Here is an 11,009-nt window from a genome sequence, read left to right as displayed (position 1 = left end):
TCTCATCGGATGAACCACAATGTCAAGGATTCAATCAATCTCGTATACGATTCCCTTTGTTTACCGGTATAGTACTTGCCCGAGATTTGATCGTCGGTATACCGATACCTTGTTCAATCTCGTTACGGAAAGTCTCTTTACTCGTTCCGTAACACATCATCCCGTGACCAACCCCTTAGTCACATTGAGCTCATTATGATGATGTCTTACCGAGTGGGCCCAGAGATAACTCTCCGTCATACGGAGTGACAAATCCCGGTCTCGGTTCATGCCAACCCAACAAACACTTTCAGAGATACCTGTAGTGCACCTTTATAGCCACCCAGTTATGTTGTGATGTTTGGCACACCCAAAGCATTCCTACGGTATCCGGGAGTTGCACAATCTCATGGTCTAAGGAAAAGATACTTGACATTAGAAAAGCTTTAGCAGACGAACTACACGATCTTGTGCTATGCTTAGGATTGGGTCTTGTCCATCACATTATTCTCCTAATGATGTGATCCCGTTATCAATGACATCCAATGTCCATGGTTAGGAAACTGTAACCATCTATTGATCAGCGAGCTAGTCAACTAGAGGCTCACTAGGGACATGTTGTGGTCTATGTATTCACACATGTATTATGATTTCCGGATAACACAATTATAGCATGAACAATAGACAATTATCATGAACAAGGAAATATAATAATAACCATTTTATTATTGCCTCTAGGGCATATTTCCAACAGTCTCCCACTTGCACTAGAGTCAATATTCTAGTTACATTGTGATGAATCGAACACCCATAGAGTTCTGGTGTTGATCATGTTTTGCTCGTGGAAGAGGTTTAGTCAACGGATCTGTGACATTCAGGTCCATATGCACTTTACAAATCTCTATGTCTCCATCTTGAACATTTTCACGAATGGAGTTGAAGCGACGCTTGATATGCCTGGTCTTCTTGTGAAACCTGGGCTCCTTGGCAAGGGCAATGGCTCCAGTGTTGTCACAGAAGAGAGTCATCGGGCCCGACATATTGGGAATAATTCCTAGGTCGGTAATGAACTCCTTCATCCAGATTGCTTCATGTGCTGCCTCCGAGGCTGCCATGTACTCCGCTTCACATGTAGATCCCACCACAACGCTTTGCTTGCAACTACACCAGCTGACTGCCCCACCATTCAAAATATACACGTATCCGGTTTGTGACTTGGAGTCATCCAGATCTGTGTCGAAGCTAGCATCGACGTAACCCTTTATGACGAGCTCTTCGTCACCTCCATAAACGAGAAACATATCCTTAGTCAGGTACTCAGGATATTCTTGACCGCTGTCCAGTGTTCCATGCCAGGATTACTTTGGTACCTTCCTACCAAACTTACGGCAAGGTTTACATCAGGTCTGGTACACAACATGGCATACATAATAGACCCTATGGCCGAGGCATAGGGGATGACACTCATCTTTTCTCTATCTTTTGTCGTGGTCGGGCATTGAGCCGTGCTCAATCTCACACCTTGCAATACAGGCAAGAACCCCTTCTTGGACTGATCCATATTGAACTTCTTCAATATCTTGTCAAGGTACGTGCTTTGTGAAAGACCAATGAGGCGTCTCGATCTATCTCTATAGATCTTGATGCCTAATATATAAGCAACTTCCACAAGGTCCTTCATTGAAAAACACTTATTCAAGTAGGCCTTTATGCTTTCCAAGAATTCTATATCATTTCCCATCAATAGTATGTCATCCACATATAATATGAGAAATGCTACCGAGCTCCCACTCACTTTCTTGTAAACACAGGCTTCTCCATAAGTCTGCGTAAACCCAAACGCTTTGATCATCTCATCAAATCGAATGCACCAACTCCGAGATGCTTGCACCAGCCCATAGATTGAGCGTTGGAGCTTGCACACCTTGTCAGCATTCTTAGGATCGACAAAACCTTCTGGCTGCATCATATACAGTTCTTCCTTAAGGAAACCATTAAGGAATGTTGTTTTGACATCCATTTGCCATATCTCATAATCATAGAATGCGGCAATTGCTAACATGATTCGGACGGACTTCAGCTTCGCTACGGGTGAGAAAGTCTCATCGTAATCAACCCCTTGAACTTGTCGATAACCCTTAGCGACAAGCCGAGCCTTATAGATGGTCACATTACCATCCGAGTCTGTCCTCTTCTTGAAGATCCATTTATTTTCTATGGCTCGCCGATCATCGGGCAAGTCAGTCAAAGTCCATACTTCGTTTTCATACATGGATCCTATCTCGGATTTCATGGCTTCCAGCCATTTGTCGGAATCCAGGCCTGCCATCGCTTCTTCATAGTTCGAAGGTTTACCATTGTTTAACAACATTATTTCTAGGACAAGGTTGCCGTACCACTCTAGTGCGGAACGTGTCCTTGTGGACCTATGAAGTTTAGTAGCAACTTGATCCGAAGTTTCATGACCATCATGATTAACTTCCTCTCTAGTCGGTGCAGGCACCACAGAAACATTTTCTTGAGCTGCACCACTTTCCGGTTCAAGAGGCAGTACCTCATCAAGTTCTACTTTCCTCCCACTTACTTCTTTCGAGAGAAACTCTTTCTCTAGAAAGGATCCATTCTTTGCAACAAAGATCTTGCCTTCGTATCTGAGGTAGAAGGTATACCCAATAGTTTCCTTAGGGTATCCTATGAAGACGCATTTTTCTGACTTGGGTTCGAGCTTTTCAGGTTGAAGTTTCTTGACATAAGCATCGCATCCCCAAACTTTCAGAAACAACAGCTTAGGTTTCTTCCCAAACCATAATTCATACGGTGTCGTCTCAATGGATTTCGACGGAGCCCTATTTAAAGTGAATGCGGCAGTCTCTAAAGCATAGCCCCAAAATGATAGCGGTAGATTGGTAAGAGACATCATAGATCACACCATATCCAATAGAGTGCGATTACGATGTTCGGACACACCATTGCGCTGAGGTGTTCCAGGCGGCATGAGTTGTGAAACAATTCCACATTTCCTTAAGTGCGTGCCAAATTCGTGACTCAAATATTCTCCCCCACGATCTGATCGCAAGAACTTTATTTTCCTGTCACATTGATTCTCTACCTCATTCTGAAATTCCTTGAACTTTTCAAAGGTCTCAGACTTGTGTTTCATTAAGTAGACATACCCATATCTACTCAAGTCATCAGTGAGGGTGAGAACATAACGATAACCACCGCGAGCTTCAACGCTCATTGGACCGCACACATCAGTATGTATAATTTCCAATAAGTTGGTTGCTCGCTCCATTGTTCCGGAGAACGGAGTCTTGGTCATTTTGCCCATTAGGCATGGTTCACGCGTGTCAAATGATTCATAATCAAGAGACTCCAAAAGTCCATCTACATGGAGTTTCTTCATGCATTTGACACCAATGTGACCAAGGCGGCAGTGCCACAAGTATGTGGGACTATCATTACCAACCTTACATCTTTTGGCATTCACACTATGAATATGTGTACCATCATGTTCGAGATTAAATAAGAATAAACCATTGACCAGCGGGGCATGACCACAAAACATATCTCTCATATAAATAGAACAACCATTATTCTCACATTTAAATGAGTAGCCATATCGCATTAAACGAGATCCAGATACAATGTTCATGCTCAAAGCTGGCACTAAATAACAGTTATTGAGGTTAAAACTAATCCCGTAGGTAAATGTAGAGGTAGCGTGCCGACGGCGATCACATCGACCTTGGAACCATTCCCGACGCGCATCGTCACCTCGTCCTTCGCCAGTCTCCGCTTATTCCGCAGCTCCTGTTTTGAGTTACAAATATGAGCAACCGCACCGGTATCAAATACCCAGGAGCTACTACGAGCGCTGGTTAGGTACACATCAATAACATGTATATCACATATACCTTTGGTATTACCGGTCTTCTTATCCGCTAAGTACTTGGGGCAGTTCCGCTTCCAGTGACTGTTTCCCTTGCAATAAAAGCACTCAGTCTCAGGCTTGGGTCCATTCTTTGGCTTCTTCCCGGCAGCTTGCTTACCGGGCGCGGCAACTCCCTTGCCGTCCTTCTTGAAGTTCTTTTTACCCTTGCCTTTCTTGAACTTAGTGGTTTTATTCAACATCAACACTTGATGTTCCTTTTTGATCTCCACCTTCGCTGATTTCAGCATTGAATATACCTCAGGAATGGTCTTTTCCATCCCCTGCATATTGAAGTTCATCACAAAGCTCTTGTAGCTAGGTGGAAGCGACTGAAGGATTCTGCCAACGACCGCGTTATCCGGGAGATTGACTCCCAGCTGAGACAAGCGGTTGTGCAACCCAGATATTTTGAGTATGTGCTTGTTGACAGAACTGTTCTCCTCCATCTTACAACTATAGAACTTGTCAGAGACTTCATATCTCTCGACTCGGGCATGAGCTTGGAAAACCATTTTCAGCTCTTGGAACATCTCATATGCTTCGTGTTGCTCAAAACGCTTTTGGAGCCCCAATTCTAAGATGCAAAGCATGCCACACTAAACCAGGGAGTAATCATCACTACGCGACTGCCAGGCATTCATAACGTCTTGAGTTCATGGGAAAACAGGTGCGTCACCTAGCGGTGTTTCAAGGACATATGCTTTCTTGGCAGCTATGAGGATAATCCTCAGGTTACGGACCCAGTCTGTGTAGTTGCTACCATCATCTTTCAACTTGGTTTTCTCTAGGAACGTGTTGAAGTTGAGGGCAACATTAGCGTGGGCCATTTGATCTACAAGACATATTGCAAAGTTTTAGACTATGTTCATGATAATTAAGTTCATCTAATCAAATTATTTAATGAACTCCCACTCAGATAGACATCCCTCTAGTCATCGAAGTGATACATGATCCGAGTCAACTAGGCCGTGTCTGATCATCACGTGAGACGGACTAGTCATCATCGGTGAACATCTTCATGTTGATCGTATCCTCTATACGACTCATGTTCGACCTTTCGATCCTCCGTGTTCCGAGGCCATGTCTGTACATGCTAGGCTCGTCAAGTCAACCTAAGTGTATTGCGTGTGTAAATCTGGCTTACACCCGTTGCATGCGAGCGTTAGAACCTATCACACCCGATCATCACATGGTGCTTCGGAACAATGGACCTTAGCAACGGTGCACAGTTAGGGGGAACACTTTCTTGAAATTATTGTGAGGGATCATCTTATTTAAGCTACCGTCGTTCTAAGCAAATAAGATATAAAAACATGATAAACATCACATGCAATCAAATAGTGACATGATATGGCGAATATCATTTTGCTCCTTTTGATCTCCATCTTCAGGGCGCCATGATCATCATCGTCACCGGCATGACACCATGACCTCCATCATCATGATCTCCATCATCGTGTCTTCATGAAGTTGTCTCGCCAACTATTACTTATACTACTATGGCTAACGGTTAGCGATAAAGTAAAGTAATTACATGATGTTTATGTTGACACACAGGTCATAAATAAATTAAGACAACTCCTATGGCTCCTGCCGGTTGCCTTATTGATGGTCACATTACCATCCGCGTCTGTCTTCTTCTTGAAGATCCATTTATTTTCTATGGCTCGCCGATCATCGGGCAAGTCAGTCAAAGTCCATACTTCGTTTTCATACATGGATCCTATCTCGGATTTCATGGCTTCCAGCCATTTGTCGGAATCCAGGCCCGCCATCGCTTCTTCATAGTTTGAAGGTTCACCATTGTCTAACAACATGATTTCTAGGACAGGGTTGCCGTACCACTCTAGTACGGAACGTGTCCTTGTGGACCTATGAAGTTCAGTAGCAACTTGATCCGAAGTTTCATGACCATCATGATTAACTTCCTCTCTAATCGGTGCAGGCACCACATAAACATTTTCTTGAGCTGCACCACTTTCTGGTTCAAGAGGCAGTACCTCATCAAGTTCTACTTTCCTCCCACTTACTTCTTTCGAGAGAAACTCTTTCTCTAGAAAGGATCCATTCTTTGCAACAAAGATCTTGCCTTCGGATCTGAGGTAGAAGGTATACCCAATAGTTTCCTTAGGGTATCCTATGAAGACGCATTTTTCCGACTTGGGTTCGAGCTTTTCAGGTTGAGGTTTCTTGACATAAGCATCGCATCCCCAAACTTTCAGAAATGACAGCTTAGGTTTCTTCCCAAACCATAATTCATATGGTGTCGTCTCAACGGATTTCGACGGAGCCCTATTTAAAGTGAATGCGGCAGTCTCTAAAGCATAGCCCCAAAATGATAGCGGTAGATCGGTAAGAGACATTGAAAGTGCTAGTGATCGACTAGAGGGGGGGGGGGTGAATAGGCGATTTTTATGAAAGTCTTCAAAACATGTAAGTTTCAAAGACAAACGATAGACATAAACCTATTATCATGCAGCGAAAGGTAGACTACACTAGGCAAACCATATCATGTATTCAATGAAGTGAAAGCACAATGACAAATAGCAGCTAGGCAGTAAGGATCAGGTAGGAAGATGTTGAGAATCCAATCGGTACACATAATCACTTAGTGAAGTCGAATGGTGATGCTATCGTACAATGACTTCACAAGAACCAACAGTAAGTAAAGGGAAGGGAAGGATGAAACCAGTGACTCGTTGAAGACAATGATTTGTTGGACCAGTTCCAGTTGCTGTGACAACTATACGTCTGGTTAGGGAGGCTGAGATTCAACTCAGAAGACCTCGTCTTCACCTTATTCCCCTTGAGCTAAGGACACCCAGTCCTCGCCCAATTACTCTGGTAAGTCTTCAAGGTAGACTTCCAAACCTTCACAGACTTCATTCACCGGCGATCCACAATGACTCTTGGATGCTCAGAACGCGACACCTAACCGGCTGGAGGATTCACAGTCCTCAAGTGTAATAAGTCTTCAGATCACACAGACAAGAAGACTTAAGTGATGCCTAACACTCTTTGGCTCTGGGTGGTTAGGGATTTATCCTCTCAAGGAATTCTCTCTCAAAGGCTTCAAGGTGGGTTGCTCTCAAACGACAAAAGCCGTACTTTAACTCTAAGCAGCCAACCGTTTATGGTTGTATGGGGTGGGCTATTTATAGCCACTAGGCAACCCGACCTGATTTGTCCGAAATGACCCTGGGTCACTAAGGAACTGACATGTGTTCCAACGGTCAGATTTCAAACACACACGACAACTTTACCTAGGCTACAAGCAAAGCTGACTTGTCCAACTCTGAACAAGATTCGCTCTCATAGTCTTCACTCGAAGACATAGGATTTTGGTTAAGCATCACTTCAGTCATTCTGACTGGTTTTCTTGGACCCCACTTAACAGTACGGTGGTTCCTATGACTCAACAAAGAAGAAAAATAACTACGAAAGATCTAAGTCTTCGCGCTCCATAGTCTTCATGCGATGTCTTCTCTTGTCATAGTCTTCAATGTGAATGTCTTCACATACCACTTTTGACTTCAATGTCTTCATACATTTTTAGGGGTCATCTCTGGTAGGAAAACGAATCACTGAGGGACTTTCTACCTGTGTTATCCTGCAATTCTCACAAACACATTAGTCCCTCAACTAGGTTTGTTGTCAATACTCCAAAACCAACTAGGGGTGGCACTAGATGCACTTACAATCTCCCCCTTTTTGGTGATTGATGACAAACTAGTTGAAGTTTTCAACGGGGAATATAATATGTGAAGTTGTAAAGGATAAGGAATTGTCTTCATAAGTTGCAAGGGCTCCCCCTGAAGATGTGCATATAAATAATTTGCTTTTGGAATGCAAATGCACATGGCAGGTTGTGCTTGTGGAGATCCTCTTCAACTTATGATGACAATTCATCATGCATGAAAGGTATGTGAAGATAATGACATGCATAATGAAAAATGGACGTCTGCAAAATGATCTAAGTGCAGAATTTATCGTCGCACATGCGGAATTTATCATCGCATCACAAAATAGCAAATAAGTAGCAGACGACTATCGAGTTTAAGTGTTACAACTCAAAGAACCAAATGTATCAAAACGAGAGTTGTAAACACTAGGCAAAACATAAAGTAACCGCCCATATGGACCCACTTGAAGACTATCAAACTCATATGCTTCTCCCCCTTTTGTCAGTGAGGACCAAAAAGGTTTGAAGACATAGAGCATCTACTCGTTCCCATGAAGAGTAGGTGAAGTAGCAAGGTCGTCGGTGGTGTTTGGCGGTGCAGAAGTAGGGGGCGGTGAAGTGGCATCATCTTCGTCCTCGATTACTTTGGCATTCACAGTTGCCGCAGAGGAAGAGAACTCAGAGTCTTCAAGAGATGGAGTTCGTCGCAGCACAGCCCTTCGGGGAGGTGTGGAGTCAAACTTGAAACGTTCAGAGAAGCCATCCTCTTGAAGATCATCCTCAGAACACATAAGCGTCAGCCCTTTCCATGTACGCCGACAGGTTTCATGGGTAACAAAGGCATTCTTGGTGGCAAGATTGCGAATGCGGTTGACATCCACCAAGAGGCTTTGCATTTGGCGCTTCAGCCAGTCATGATGCCTATCCTGTTTCTGATGAAGAGCAACCAGAAGCTCTTGGTCATTGATGACACGAGATCGCTTCTTGGGTCGTTGGGCAATAGTGCTTTCAGTGGCTTCAGTAAGGGAACGATGAGGTGCACGTGTAGTACCAGCCAGAGGATAAACACGAGTGACTACTTCAACTCCTTCAATGTTCTGAGTGAAACTTTGATGCTCCACATTCTGAAGACTAAGAGGTTCCTTGGCAGGCTCTGGATAAATATCTTCAACGGACATATCCACATCAAGTAGAAAGATCCGATGATTGCAAGCAGATGGCTGATATGAGATAGCCGAGTGGAGTTTAATCAGCCGCATTATCCATGGAGCGTAGAACTTCAAGCCAAAAAGATCAGATCCTGATGCAGCAAGTTGGCGGATGAAGAAGTCTTGTGCATTGAAGCATTTGCCATGAAGAATATAGAAGACCAAAGTCTTCATTGCACCTTCCAGCTTTACATGTGGAGAATGTCCTTTGATGGGCCAGAGAGTTCGCCTTATAATGTGATAGATAGTCCATGAGGGCTCCTTTCATTACTTCTTTCTTCAGCTGGATGGTTCGTTGTACCATGGGGTAAATGTGACACTGAGCAGGATAGTGGGTAGTCCCTTCACACAAGAAACAAGTAATCTGCCTAATTGGGCATTCTTCAACTGGGTGACTTCCTTCGCAATTAGGTCATTCATCCTTGTGTTCTTTATGGGTGTGTCCTATTTCTCCACAAATCTTGCATGCACAAGGTTTCTTCATATCCTTTCCATAAGGCTTCAACTTCTGGGACACAAACCGAGACTTTGGCAGAGTCAACTTAAAATCTTTCCAAGTGGTTACTCCTTGCCATCCATTCATGGTTTGGTATATCCTCCACCAAGTAGCAGCACCTCTTTCAAAGCACAGAAGAGCATGCTGGGTCATATCATGTTCAACTATAGGGTTATTCTCCATGTGATCCTCCATGTTCTGAATCCATCGGTCCGTCTCCAACTGACTCATCGGTCCAGAAAATACAAGCTCATCTCCATCCATCCTCTATTGGGTCCATGTGGGTTTGGGGTAAGATAAGAGAGATAGAGAGGGATACACACAATACAAACAAAAGTTTTGAAAAGACAGATTTTATTGTGGCTGTCGGAAAAAAACATCAAACAAATGACAGCTCACAAACGTCGCATCTAACGTAGGTATAATACAGGGGTTTGGTCTTCTAAAGGTCAATAAATCTTCAATGTCTCCAAACTCTTCAAGCCTTGTTCATGCCTCCAATGGCTTCTTCCGATCATGCTTGTCTTTCTCAAGTTCTTTTGCTAGATCAATCTCTGTTGGCGTGAAATCTCTCATGACATCCTTTAATATTCCGGAGTTGCATTTCAAACTTCTGGTTTCAACATCCTTCACATGAACCATGGTCATACTGTCCTTCAGTTCCTGACAAATCTCCGGTATCTCGTGGTTGTAGCTCCTCCAGCTTGGCTACTTTCAGCTCCTGGGTCTTGAGTTCTTCACGAAACGCTTCCTCATAAAATATTTCTTCTTGCAGATCCCTCTTAACTTCTTGATGTAATTCTCCAAATCCTGGCGATACACCGGCTAAGGATAAAACTTCTTCTTACTAATAGGTGCTGCATCAGCCTTCTTCCATCAAATCCATTCTGAAGACATGCATCCTTAACTCAGCACGGTGACGATAGCATTAGCGGGTGATGACATCACGGATAACCGTGTTTCTGCTCTTGTCATTTCCATGAGCTATCTCTCCACAGTTTATATCTCCTGCCTCAAAACTTCGAGTTCTCATGCTCCTTGTTTCAGTCTTTCTCCGATACACCTTGATCTCGGGTATTGACAACTTCCATAATCTGCCAAGTTCCATAAGGGTAGCATTCCTAGGTCATACAAATCTGGGGATTCTTCAGAGCCTCCAATTCTCCTAGTCTTCAGAGTCTTCAACAGCTGTAGTTTCCATTATCATAATGTATGGTAAAATCCTCTTCATTCCGAATGGTCTTACTTGTCTGATATCCTGTACTTCTTGGAGTGGTCTCATCAGTGGAATCTTCGAGTGGTCAAAAGGGAAAAGGGGTATGGTCTCACTAAAAGGAATTTTTGAATAAGCTCAGAAGAGAAGAGAGGTAAAAGATCTTTTTGAAAGGGAAAGTTGTAGAGAAAAATCTTTGCTATGGGCTTGCCAGTTTCTAGGGTCACGTCCTACAGTCAACATGTGCTCTGATACCATCTTGTAGTGACCTGACCCGAATGGATCAAGTCTCTGTGCTTAAGTGTCATCCCTGGATCGGTATGCTGACACACACAGTACTCGAAGGATTTATAACAGAGGTAAATCACATGTATAAAGTAACGTAAATACTATTACCTCAATCCATATAGCGGAAGCAACAAGGTTGTGGATTCCCATCAACACCAACGGCAAAGTTGAGTGTAGAATCGTAACCCTAACGTATCACTTACTCGTCG

The sequence above is a fragment of the Triticum urartu genome, chromosome 1A (genome assembly GCF_056163025.1).
Source record: "Triticum urartu cultivar PI428250 chromosome 1A, HENAU_Tu73, whole genome shotgun sequence".
Taxonomy (NCBI): Eukaryota; Viridiplantae; Streptophyta; class Magnoliopsida; order Poales; family Poaceae; genus Triticum; species Triticum urartu.
The sequence above is the reverse complement of the archived record's forward strand: the minus strand, read 5'-3'. Positions refer to the sequence as shown.